A 15,420-nucleotide genomic window follows, 5' to 3' on the forward strand; every position below is an offset into this window, starting at 1 on the left:
ATATGTGGGCAGGTGTGTAATACATACATACATACACACACACACACACACACATATATATATATATATATATATATATATATATATATATATATATATATATATATATATGTGTGTGTGTGTGTGTGTGTGGGCAGTGTGTGTGTATATATAGACACACAGAAGATTGCATAGAGAGAGAGAGAGAGAGAGAGAGAGAGAGATAGAGAGAGAGAGAGAGAGAGAGAGAGAGATGTATTATATATATATATATATATATGAGTGTATATATATATATATATATATATATATATATATATATATATATATATATATATATATATATATATATATATATAGTATATGTGTGTGTGTGTGTATTATTATTTATAGAATATGTTGACAGTATATCTTTCCAAAGTGTTATTATATTTACTTCTCTAATTATCATGTATTCTGTGTAATAATGACAATTTTGTAAAAATATAATTAATATACAATGTCATTTGTTGTAATGTACGTTAGATTTCACAATAGCATAATTTAGAATCTTTAGAATTAATAATGTAATAGCGGGGAGAGAGATTATGTCCCTCAGCCTCATGTGACTGGGTAGTCATGGGATCTTTTGTTATGATTCAAGCACGTCAACAGTTGAGATAAGGACGCTTGGTCCAGCAAGTAATTTCCTGTTAGAGCCATGTTGAATGACCCCGTAGTCTTGCGTGCTTCTAGACATGTATCGTTCTGTCTTAGTCGAGGAAATATTGCACAATCATCTTTCGTCTGAAAACCTCGTGGGTTTCTTGCTTTGGGAGAAAGTATTTCACAAAACCGCATGGCTGTTACATCATATATTTTCTAGTACGTGTCCCATTTGAGACAATTGCATTGTCCTGACCGCGTCAGCTTTGGCTCAAAACGTTTTGCCTCGATAATGACGTCATCCTGTTTTGCTAGAATGGTCTATGAGGTCTTGCTTTTCAATGGTGACTGAAAAAATTGTCATAGAGAGACTGGAAACTGTGAGTGTTATATTAATAGTAATATCTCCTCTCTCTCTCTCTCTCTCTCTCTCTCTCTCTCTCTCTCTCTCTCTCTGATCCATTTGGTAGAATTTTTTTAAAGTAACTTAAATTGTCTTTATACTGGTCACTCTATTAATTGATTGTGAAATCTATACTGACATTATAACAGCATATTTATCGTAACAGCACTTACCATAAAAGTGTGTTTAGTGAAAAGCAGCTGCATCTGGCGTAATCTGGTGTAAGCTTGTGAAAGGTATTGTAATTTTTACAAATTCTTTAATCATGGTTGAAGCTTGAAGCTTAATTTACAAAGTGAATTGATTTTTGTGAATTTAATACACTTACATTTTCTTATGTTTTGAATAATTGTGTTCTTAGTGTCATTTGAACTATTTGATCAGTTCTTTTCAAATCTTAATTTTTACTTAGGTGAGTTTAATACATTCACAATTTTTGTGTGTTTACATTTTCTTGAGTTTTTTCAATACGCTTACTTAATTTTGTTTCACATATTAATATTTTGGTGATTTAAATTTGTTTTATAATTTGATTTAAGAATTAATTAAGTTTGCCTTTTCAAGTAATAGTAATTTTTCTTTAAAGTAAGTTTGTGAATTTGGTTTATTAATTTTGAAAAGAAAATAAATTTTTGTACTTAAAATTTTTGCAATAGTGTTTAATTTATTGACCACCAGTGGTAGGAATTAACTGTGAATAAATCAGAGTGATTTAGATTTGTTCCTTCAGTTTTTTTGCTGAAGTGACTCTAATCGAGGAGACAGTTACAGTAATGGAATGATGTCCTTTTACTTTAGTATTTATTTATTTTTTAAATATTGATACCTCACATTGTTGATAATTTTTTCAGGTATCACTGTTGCCTTTAGAGTACACAGTTGTATTTCTTTTCTTTTTGTTTTTGTCATAAGAGTTCAGGTATCTGTCTGTAGTAAGTTTTGAATTCTATGACGTGTAATAATCAGGTGTTTGGAACACTTCATGTGGATATACATATACATATATATATATATATATATATATATATATATATATATATATATATATATATATATATATATATATACATATACATATACATATACATATACATATATATATATATATATATATATATATATATATATATATATATATATATATATATATATATATATATATATATATATATATATATGTATAATGAATCACGAAAATATGGAACGTGATAAATATATAAATAAAGATAAAATCCACAGAAGGAAACAAAAACACTGGAGTGCTGCGAGGCCTTTCGGCGCTATGTCCTTTACTTAGCAGACTGAAGAAATATAAAAGTATGTTTACAAAGAACGCTCATATAAATGACAGATGGGGATTATAAAGGAAACATATGTACCTGAAATCCAACACAATTGAAGAATTAGTAGAACTGCCAAAACAAGATTAAATATTTAAGAGGTTTTTACAAAGGATTAGGATCAACCGTTCAGGAGCAGGGACTAAAAATTTTTAGTACAACACAATAATTATCTTTTTCTGTAAGTAATAATAACTTTTTGCAAGATGAACATTTTTACAAATAAAAAATTATATTAAACATATGGATATATAGAAAATATATATCAAGTAGCTAACTTGTAATTAAGTCAGTGATTTTATCTTTTAGGTCATTCTTGAACATTTTTCTAATACAGAGGTCCAAATAATACATGCCAGGGCTAAGATTAAAATTACAACTGGAAGTAAGCTGGATAATAGCGGACTCCAATAGATTTCTTGAAGAAAAATCTTTCGATCTGGCAATCACTGAACTTTCAGTCCAATTTATCCTGTGAGAGTTTTCACTTAAATGAATGAATATAGCATTGGATGCTTCTCCAGTTTTGACTGAATAAGTGACTTATGTTGCTTAATATGTACATCTAAATCTTTGCTAGATTGGCCAATATTAAAAGAGGGGCAATCCAAACATGGAATTTTATATATTATGTTGTTGTTTTCTTTCGGGCTATTTTTTATTAACATTCTTTTCAGTGTGTTATTATAAGAAAAAACGAGGTTTACATTAAAAGGTTTTAACAATGATTTTATGTTTTCAAAACCACTAAAATAAGGCAAGCTAAGAATGTTCTTAGGGTTTCTTTCTTCATGTTGCTTTCACTATAAAACTTTTTGTGGGCTTTTTATAACAAATATCTAGTATATGTGAAAGATAACATAAATTTTTCCATATTTTTCTTATGTATTCAATTTCTTTATCCAAATACTGGGGACTGACAATGCACAAGGCTCGTAAAAACATAGAGGAAAAAATTGATATTTTGATGTTGAGGTGATGGCCTGAATAAAAAAAAAAAATATATATATATATATATATATATATATATATATATATATATATATAATATATATATATATATATATATATATATATATATATATATATATGTATGTATATATGTGTGTGTATATGAAGAATATTTAGGAATAAAGCAATGTTATGATATATATATATCTCCTCCTGTATTATATGAAATATTCTACTACGTGTTGACGATGGATATTAGACAATTTTAAAGGGGCACACTGATTACATGCTATCTTTTCTTTACATAAGAACGATTGCATAAAGGATAACCTACATATTTTATAGTAAGAACTCACATTAATTTTCTTTAAATATAAATATTATTCAGTACTAGTGGTGCCTTCAAAAAACAATAAACATAACAATAAGTACTGGAGAAACCAAAGCCCTGATGTTGACATCCTTTTTTCAGGATCTAGACTCGTTTTATTTATTGTGAATATTTTGCATTATGTGGACATAAACAAATAGACATTGCACTACATTATATATACTGTATATATATATATATAAAATATATATATATATATATATATATATATATATATATATCAAAAAAGGATCAGTCCTTTAAATTTTCAAAGTACTTTATTGTTGCTATGACGTTTTAGGACGAAAGTCCCATTTTAAGCTATATAAATAAAAAAAGTTAAAATAACAACTCGGATTAAATTAATAAAAAATATATATACAAATAATATAAAAGTCAAGTACAAAGGATAGGGAGGAATGACTACCATAAGGTGCTGAAGGCACAGACCGAGTGACAATTCGGGCCGGGTTCAGCTTCGACTTAAACTCACGAGAGAAAATTGAGAAAGCTGGGTGTATTTATTCCTTCTTTTTGAACAATAATAAAACTGTGTTTAATATGTCAAATTACAAATTATCTAAGAGAGAAGAGTTTCTGCTTTCTTTAGGATTGGATTTTTGCCTGCCTTGCTTTAAACCTTCGTAAAACCAGTTTTTTGGATCTATGGAATCATGAATCCTGCATTTTCATGCATACGTGAACATGCAAAGAAATGTAAATATGACATAAACTACAAAGATTTTAAAATTATAGGCCAAACTCCTAACGAACAATATTTAGCAATCTTGGAATCACTCTTTATTAAACAACTAGTTCCACAGTTAAACACAACCAGTCTTCATCAAGTGAGTTTAAGTCGAAGCTTAATTTTAGTCCGAGTTGTTATTTTAACTTTTAACTTCTATTTTTATAGCTTGAAAATGGGACTTTCGTCCTGAAACGTCGCAGCGACAATAAAGTACTTTGAAAAGGAATAAAGGATTGATCCTTCACCCTACACCTACTGATGTCTACCGGTTGATAGAACCACCTCTCAATCCTCACTATATATATATATATATATATATATATATATATATATATATATATATATATATATATATATATATATATATATATATATACATATATGGCAAAATAATCTTAACAGCAAAAATAATGTTGACATATTTCACAAAATAATAGCAAACTACTGTGGATAATTAAACAAACAGGATCTCTACTTATTTATTATTCAGATACATGAATTAATACTTTGTCATCTCTCCTTCAGCCTGCAACACAGCCTGGATGCCCTTAGGCGTGGAATCAGCAAGGATCATGAAATACTGAGGGTCCATCTTAGTGCACCATGTCAACTTAATCTCATTCTTAAGCTCAGCCATATTTGAGGGCTGGGCACCTGCAACTTTGTCTTTAATAACTTTCCAGGCATTTTTAATTGGGTTTAAGTCAGGTGAATTGCCTGGCCACTCTAAAAACAGATATTGTTCTCTGCAAGCCACTTTGTTAGTGTCTTAGTCTTGTGACATGGAGCCCCATCATGAATAAAAAATGCAGAATCATGTAACCTGTAAAACTCTAACATGTGGTCCTTAAGCACTTCTAAATATGTTGTTCCTTTCATTGTTTTCCCCTTAGGCAAGAAATACAACCCAGCTCTACCCAATTTACCAGTAAATGCCCCCCACACCATAACACTCTGTGGATGCTTCATGATTTTTACTGGAAACTTGTGATGATATCGGGACAAACTCTTGGGCCTCCTCACAACATTGCTGGCACTTCTAACCATTCTGAAGATTGATTCATCTGAGAACATGACGTCACGCCATTGTTATTTGGTCCAGTCTTTATATTTCCTACAGAAAGCCAGCCTTTTCTTCTTCATGCCATCTGTGCTTCTTAGTGGCACAGTAGTCCCAGGTCACACTGCAGGCGATGACGTATGAACAGCAACGTTTCCAAGCAGATCAGAATGCTTTTTCTTGAGTGCAGCTGCTGTAATTGAAGGATTATTCAATACTTCCCTCTTCAGAATTTTATCTGTACTCAGAGAGGTCTTCTTACGTCCACAACCTGGTTTCCGCTGTGGCGCCGCTCCTGGTGGGAGTCCATCTGCCGCCTTTTTCAGGCTGTAAATAGCTTGGCGAGAGACACCAATATCTCTGGCCACACGAATCACAGAGACTTCCTGCTCCAGCTGGGCAAGGGGACTGGCCTTTTCTTCATTTGTAAGTTTATGGCGTCCCATTATGTCAACGACAAACTGAGCTGTGGGCCACCAAAGATGACTAAAAAATGTGCAAGTCAGGGGCTGATGCACCTTGTTACAAATCCTCTTACAACAACAGCTGAGCGAGCACTGACAATTCCGCCAGTTTTCCCACTCATATGGGTGAATCTGCCAACCGTACAACATATCTCTGGTGACAGTGGTATGGCTGCCACAATTTGAAGTTGACAAACATTTGATGTTAAGATTATTTTGCATTTTCGTTTGTAAAGATTAATTTTGCCGCCATATATATATATATATATATATATATATATATATATATATATATATATATATATATATATATATATATATATATATATATATATATATATATAATATAATATAATTAAATTTTATATATATATATATATATATATATATATATATATATATATATATATATATATATATATATATATATATATAAATGATTTTTATCACATCACCGTTGGTGTTGTCAGTGTGGGTAAAAGGCGTCATTTAGTCCTGAGTTCTTGTCTTTCGCTGGTTCGAGCCCATGGGACGACGAACTTATTATCAACTAAAAATTCCCCTTCGGTAACATATATGAAAATATATTATTTCCGAGGTAGAGTGAATTGGATATTTGTTTATAGCTTTATATATATATATATATATATATATATATATATATATATATATATATATATATATAATACAATACTATACAGGGTGTTTCAAAATTAACAGCATAAACTAAAAGATATGGACAAAATCAAAAGTAATTCAGAACAGGTATTTATTTAAGTTTCTCTCTGAATATTTAATATTTTTGTGTAGCCTCCATCTGCCTGCACCACAGCCTGCATTCTTGAGGGGTATGATTTCAGCAAATCGCATAAAAAGCTGAGACTTAAACTCAATTTCCCTGAGCACTTCAGCAACCTCTCTTCGCAGGTCATCGAGGCTTGGTATACCATCATAGTTCACTATGCGTGCTTCAACACGATCCTTTAAGATATTACCAATGTTTTTACACACATTAAGGTCAGGGGAGCTACCTGGAAATTCATTTGACAAGAAGAAATCGATACCACTGTTTCGAAGCAGCTCCTGTGTCAAAAGATCCTTGAAACATGGAGCCTTATCATGCAAAAATGTGACTTCTTCAACAGATAACACATTTTCAGGATCTTTGAGGAAAGGAAATACTCCACCAGTAAGCACAGTTTCTCTGAAGTATTCACCATTCCATGACTGCCCTATTTCTTTGATGATCCACATTAACTGAAACAGAGAAAAATTCCCAAACATTCAGGAAATTTCATAACTTGGCGATAGCACACGTCATCGCTGATATCATCCAACTTTGCAGTCCAAATGATGTCATTTTTATGATTTGGCTTCCTGACTGTGTAAATGAAGAATTCATCTGATGCGGCAACATGGAGAAAGTCAGATTCATCCCAATGTTTAAGAAATGAACCACAAAACCATGCACGGTCTTTTCTCTTTTGCTGAGTGATGTTGGGCTTGCTGATAACATGAAATGGCTTGACCAGATTTTTTCAACTTATGATATGCAGCACTATAACTTCTCTTCTTTCCTCTTTTTGTTTCTAGTTCAAGCACCAGTTTATGAAAAGACTTTCTTGGTCTACCCGCTGCCTCAGCTATGATGTCTTTTGACTCCTGAGAAAGGACTTCAGGTCTTCCAAGATTCTCACTCTTTTTGCAATGACAGTCATATGGATTTTTGTTCGTTTCTTTTAACAAAGGATTCATCTCTTTTAATGTATTTAGCTATCCAGGAATGTGAAATGAAGGATGTGCTAGCATCCCTGGCCTCTCTGAAGGTTATAGCCCGGATTCGGTCAATCCATCTGAGTTCCTCAGTCTGAAAATACAAGAACTGTAAAATAAAAAATAGCTTAATTGAAACTTAAAATAATGTACTACTTGGAGATAGGCTATGGCAGAAAACTTCATAACTTTCCATTTGTTCTGTGGAGGGGGCCTCTAATTTCAGATAATATATTATATATATATATATATATATATATAGATATATATATATATATATATATATATATATATATATATATATATATATATATATATATATATATATATATATATATATATGTGTGTGTGTGTGTGTGTGTGTGTGTGTGTGTATGTCTGTGTGTGTGAATGTCTTTTACTGTAATACATGGTATAATAAGAAGGTAAAAGGCCCCTCAAAACACTGTTTGAACGTTGCAACCATATATTTTGGGCCTTTTACCTTCATATATATATATATATATATATATATATATATATATATATATATATATATATACATACATATATATATATATATATATATATATATATATATATATATATATATATATATATATATATATATATAGGCCCAAAATATATATATATAAATATGTTTTATATATATATATATATGAAGGTAATAGGCCCAAAATATATATATATATATATTCAAACAGTATTTTGAGGGCCTTTATATATATATATATATATATATATATATATATATATATATATATATATATATATATATATATATATATATATATATATATATATTTATGAGAATATTATAAAATCCACGTCAGAAGGTGAGTGAAAACCGGGACTTTGAACAAGTTTCGATGTGACATCTTTATTTACTAAAGTTCCTATTGATTACTTAGTTAATATTTATTACACCATTTGGACTTGTATAATCTAGAATTACCTACCAATGTTGATATTGATTTGCTATCCCTTTGCATAAAAAATTGTAAATTCACTTTCAATGGTAATCTATAATAAACAAATATTTGGTATGTCTATGGGGAACCCTCTGTCGCCACTTTTGTCTAATATTTACATAGAATTCTTTGAGTCTTGACTTATTCCAAGAAATCTGTTTCTCTAAGGTGTTTTGGGTTAGATATGTAAATGATTGTTTTTATATAGTAAAAGAAAATGTAAATATGCCTGATTTCTTGCAAACAATTAATAATCTTGTACCATCAATAAAATTCACAATAGAATATGAAGAAACTAATTGCATGCCATTTTTGGATGTCTGAGTTATTAGAAACAATACAAATTTTTGTTTTAAAGTACATAGGAAATCCACGAATAATTTGTCATATATTCATTTTACTCTAACCATGCTAAACAAATTAAAGCGTCAACATTTTCCAGTATGTATCTTAGAGCTCTTAGAATTTGTAATCCTGAAGTTCTGGAAGAGGAGTTTAAAATTAATGATAAAATAAGAGATTCATTATGTTGCCCTTATTATTTTTTAGAACTTTGTAAAAATAAAGCAAAAACGACACATTACAATCCAACCATTGTTAACAAAGAACTTAAGAATATTCTCTGTTTACCATTTCATCGCAATTTCATTGCTGCAGTGCCCATTTTATTTTAAAAACTATTGATATTAACTATAAGATAATCCCCTGTACGACTATGTTGCCATATCATAAGGAATAATTTAAATTTTGTCTTATATGGTTCTCTCAGTAATTTTGTTTCTTTCTACATTTTTGTTTCATGTTGAACAACATTACTATATTTATGGGCCTTCATAAAGGATTTGTTTCTGGAAAATAAGAAATAATTCATCAGCAGTATCCTAGATGGCATCATTCTGAATTATGGTTCGAAGACGATACGCTCTTGATTTACAGACGTGACTGAACACAGCCAGCTTATCATATGGTGACCGTTTTTTCTTTGGTTTTTACAAATATGACTTTACAGTGAACACTTTGTTCTTTAGAGCCAGAAAAATAAGATATCATATCTGAGGGAAGAGCACCAATTACTTCTTTATCAAGTTTTGGGATGTAGGGCGACCTGGTGACAGTGTTACAAACATGTGAGTCGAAACAAAGCCAATAACTAGTGAGAGGCGACTTTCACCTGGGAAACACATGGGAGACATGCGAGTCTCACCAGAGAGAAGCCAGACCTTTGGCGTAGTTTGGAATATTATTTTTGGGGGTTAGATTTTGGATCAATGGAGGTGAGATAAGTTTTCTTTAATTTACAAACGTAAACTAGAGAAAACAGGCTATAGATTGGTGAAGTTTATGGGAACCTAAATCCAAGTTGTAACAAAAATATGCATTGTTTTGAGGCCGGCTGCTGTCAGCAGCCCTCAATACCTGGTAATGGATGGCTGCAACCAGATGCCCAAAGACTGGAGAGAGTTAAGGTGTGATGGCTGTTGTTTATAAATGTATTGATTGTTTACAGTTATGTGGTGTTGACAAGGTTAGGTGAGAAAGGGTACAGAGTTTCCCTTGAATACCCCTAGATTTTTACTCGCCATTATTTGGATTTTGCCATTATCCGATGGACCCTTACCTCTATTAAATCGGATAATTGAAGGATATTAGAAAGAGTTGTTAATGCTACTGTAGCGAAGGCTGTGTATGGTAATAGATACATTTAATGTGACAATAATATTATGGAGATATATGTATAAAAGATGCATGATGTATGCTGTGTTTCCTGTGTCATTGTGTCTAAGAAAAACAAGATTCCAAGAATACTGGGTATTTTGTCTCTTTTCCTTGGGTAGAAAGAGAGAAAGCATGGTCATACTAAGTCTTGGATAAACAGAAAATTATATGGAAAACCAAAAATAAATTTTTCAGTGATATTACAGGGATTTTCCCCAAAGTTTTGGCCTTGGGAACAGACAATAAATCAAGAAAAATAAAAAATGATCTTACAGACTATAAGTCTGAGCTTGCTATTGATGATAACGCAGAAAAATAGTGGAGGTGTTGCAAAAGAAAGGGTGACAGCAACTAGCCTGTGGTGAGAAGAGTGAAAATAAGTTTGAATACGGTAGAAAAGTTTTCAGAGTTGAAGTAGTTAATGAAAGACAATTAGTTAGGTTGCCTAAATCCCTTCCTGTTTTTTAAGATTACAACCAATGACAGTATCCCTTATAACATGGTCGGTGCCACAACATTTTAATCCACTACAATAAGGATAGCTTGACATGCAAAGATTGCACCATCTGCAAGTTGCAAGGAGAACTGCAATTATAGAAACCATTCTCAGCAATATAGCATCAGAACTTGGAAATCTAGTATTCTTAGTCTAGAGGAAATGGGGTCGAACCCGGTTTTGTGGTATGGAGAAGGTTTTATTGTTGATTCTGGTGCTTTGACACGTCCTCAACGGGAATCAGCCGGGTGCCACTCTAGCACTATTAGGAAAAAAAAAAAAAATTACGGGCCAATAACAAAATGGCTGCAAAACTGCATATCGCCAAAGTCACATATCTTTTTCATTACTGTTGACAGAAAGGTGATCTTGGTGTCTATACCTATGTTTTTGGGGTCAAGGAAGTCATTGCTGCTCACTAATTAAGAGTATCTACCTCAGAAATGGTTCATATTCCCCCAAAAGGGTGATAGTTTGTGAAGAAAACAGTTCCATTATTATAGTATGTACACTTTATTAACATTCAGTAGCAATCCAGATAACATACTGCTTAGTAATCACTAGTTTGATAACAAATTCATAAATGATAATTTTAGTATAGCCTTGGATTATGGTACACAAGAATGAAGCAATACAATTATGCTTATTAATCAAATGAGGTAATAACTCCTTTTTAAGTATCACATACGGCCACGACCTAAATAGATTGTGCAATAGCGCCTTGGAGTCATAAACATTAACTTCTCTTCCTTATTACTCTTGTCCCTACATTATATTTATACAGGTCACATATAATATTAACTATTGCTTAAAAGTAACATAAACCCAGAACAGAGTATGGTTCGAGTCCTTCAAATGTTACGTTAATCATCATCGGTCATAAGTTCATCCTCTTCTTCCTGCGATAATATGCTCCGATTATTAACGTTATTACAATCTGCTCCAGCGCAACAACCACAGGACATCGAACATGGCATTTGAGCACCCACACAACTACATCTGCTGGTAGAACATGCACACATCGAGGAACAAGCACACTTGATCATTTGGAGAATTTCACTTGGAATAGGTGATATATTCTCTGGTAACATAACTGGGAAGAGCTTATCATTTCTCTTGGTCCATCCATACTTCACTGGATCAGCAGGTTCAGAGGCTCACTGATGAGTGACGACTTCCACATTAGTGTCTGATAATGGGCTCTGTAGACATGTTGCATGCAAGCCTCTGAAGTTGGTGGCAGAGACTTCGGTTTTCGAGCAATTGACAGCTTCTGATTTGCCATTTTTGCCATCCATACATCATGGCGTGTCTCTGACATGTTTTTGCAACATTTGGAGCCATAACATGTTGTCATGAACAGTGTCGCATCAGTGACAACATCTTCCATAGAAACATCTTTCTTACCCAACAACTTCAGTGTCTTGCCTCTATTAAGTACTTTTAAAGCAGTTGCTTTTCCTATGCCATAGAGGAATGAGGTAGTACTGCAACCACTTAATGCATGCACTCTAGGAAGAAATTCTGCAATATTACTGTGCTTGGTTGCTGTAGCTTTTATATCTACAGTTCTTCAGCCAGCAATGGGACTCTGCATAATCACCTCACAGGTGAGTTTTTCTCTGCAATAGAAGTGCAGGAGAAGAACAAAGACGTACACCAACTGATTCACTTTGATAACATCAGCCTCCTTGTGAGTGTTACGAAGATTAGTTTGGGTCCTTACTTGTCCTTTTGTGATGGATACGGGGACAGGATGTTCAGCAGTGATGACAAGTTCATTAGTGTTGTCTCCTACATGATCAATGAGATATTTGGTGATCAGGGTGATAAGTTGGGCTTTGTTGTAGGTGACAGTTGGCACTACATTCTGGGCTGGCAGATGTGTATGGAGTGTAAGTGAATGTTTGCGACTAGCATTTGCACCAGCACGGTTTGATCTACTGGCACCCTTGGTACTATTTGGTGCATATCTGTCAAAGATCAGATGTACACAACACATTTGTAAATAGTATTGGAGGCTTCCCAAGAAGTTCTTCACATAGTCTGCAGTACCATTAGATGGCCAAAGAACAGCCCAAAGCAAGGCACACCCATCAGTGATATAGGCATCTGGAGGGTTGATGTGATGGCTTGATACTTCAACTTATAATTTGGTTAGGAGTGTAGCTTTAGCTTGTGATCTCAAGTCACCATTTTCATCAAAGAGTGCAGATGGTACAGCAGATAGTTCATAAGTAAGAACATCTTTGATGTTCAAGTTTCTGGACTGCTGAAGGCCAACGACTCTTGTATATATTATTTCAGTATTAATTACAGGTGTACCATCAATCTTGATCAACTTCTTGTTTTTACATTCTTCTTTAGGGGCCATGGAAATTAGTTGGCAATCCTGCTTCAAAATCCTTCATTTGTTGTTTTCCAATCTCGAGTGAGCTATCTACATTCACGTTGCTTGAAGATATCAAGCCATTAGCAATGTTGACCAAACATACTGGATGACTTGTAGGATCTAGAAGATGGATGAATGTGCTTAGTATAGTCCTCAGTTTTTCTCTGTCAGTTGTGTCACTCTTGATATGGGATTTGCCCTTCTCCTTGTGACTTGTTGCTACAATGCTCCTCTGACCCTCTTTCAGTGCAGTTATGCCGAATTCTGCACACTGTTCTATAAGTGATTTGTCCCTCATGATGGTTCCAAGAGTTATCTGTAACACTTGTTATGATGTTTCCTATTAGTAAAGCTGCATTTGTGTTGTCTAGTTTGGGTGACAACTCAGCAAGCAACCTTAGGATCATATCACTGCAAGCATTTGTTGCATCTTCGTTTGGTATGTGTCCCGGTTGGCTGCTTTTCCACAACATTCTTTCTTTATTGTTTTGGCTATTACTGTCACATCAGCCTCATCACTAGCATCAGTAAGTTTGAGTAAATGAGGAACTTCACTACAGAACACAAATATGTTAGCTACTCCCTCTCCTGAGAGTTTCAGCAGATCATAACCAAAATGACTGATGAGGTTTTTACGTGACTGTTTACTGCCTCCATAGTTTGTATATTTCAATAGAGCTCCACATATGTGATTTTTTACCCTCCATTTCACAAATCAGTGCATCCAAGGCAGGATCATCTTGTAGAAAGACACTGAATTTAGTTCCAGCAGCTGCTTGAATATTCTTGTGGTTCGTGAAGCGCTTATAACAGTCATTGTGGTACTGTGCATCTGCTGCTTGCAAATCTATAACCGCACCGCTTAATCTAACTTGAACTTCATTGGCCAGATCATCATTACACTCATCACAGGTGAGTAATATCTTCTGCTTGTAGTCTCCTGTTGTTCGACACTGGTATACTTTTCTCCATCTGTCTGGATGGCGAGGATCCAATGGTAGACACTTCTCATCGCAGAATACACAGTGTTCTTCGAAGCTGAATCTCGTTGTGCCCAATCTGCATGATCTTTTGGGTGGTACTACTGTTTCTGTTGCAGAGCTGTCATTACTCTTCTTTGTGATATATCGTTTGAGATGATGCTTAGAAGTATAAGTAGATACACAGCTTTTATGAAATCGTATAGAATCTAGACCATGCAATTTATCAATCAGCCCATCACCACATTTTATGCTACAGTCTCTGATAATTTGTACTCTAGCAGCACCACAGTTAATGAGGTTAGGGGAAATGTTGGAGCAATCAAAGAAACATTTATCATCCATGCTTGACCATACTGTCTTAGCTGACCTGTAACGAAAGAATGTTAAAAAAAATTACTGCCACCAATGAGCATGCAGATTATCATATAATAATTGGTAATTTAAATTATATATCTTTCTACATACCCTGACCCCAAAAACAGGTACAGATACTAAGATCACCTGTCTGTCAACAGTACTGAAAAAGATATGCGACATTTAGCATTGGCGACGTGCCGCGTCGCGGCCATTTTGTTTTTGGCCCGTAATTTTTTTTCCCCAAGAGTGCTAGAGTGGCACCCGGCTGATTCCTGTTGAGGTCATGCCAGAGCACCAGAATCAACAATAAAACCTTTTCCATACCACAAAACCGGGTTCGACCCCAAAATGCCATTTGGCAACCGACCTATGTAGGATATTTGCGTCCTGGACAACTGTGTCCCGGTCAAATGCGTCCCTTGGCATTTGCGCGCTGTATTTTGCGTCCCGTTCATTTGTGTCCCATTATATATATATTCCATATCAGATGAAATTTTCTGTTTTTATAACTGTGTCCTGAACATTTACATACAATACACTGTCTGTACATTTCATAGTTGTTATCAATCAAAAAATTATTGATTAAAAAGGGATTGTAGCATGTTTAGTATTAATAAAAAAAATATTTATAAATCCGAACTTAAAAAGTATGCATGTCGTGGGAAACCCCCTCGTAAGCAACCAGTTAGTCCTCAAGACTGTAATATGCTATTAGTGAGTGAAGGCGCTTTTAAATGTTCTATTTCATAGTTGGACAATTATCCCTCGT

The sequence above is a fragment of the Macrobrachium rosenbergii genome, chromosome 23, assembly GCF_040412425.1.
Source record: "Macrobrachium rosenbergii isolate ZJJX-2024 chromosome 23, ASM4041242v1, whole genome shotgun sequence".
Lineage (NCBI taxonomy): Eukaryota > Metazoa > Arthropoda > Malacostraca > Decapoda > Palaemonidae > Macrobrachium > Macrobrachium rosenbergii.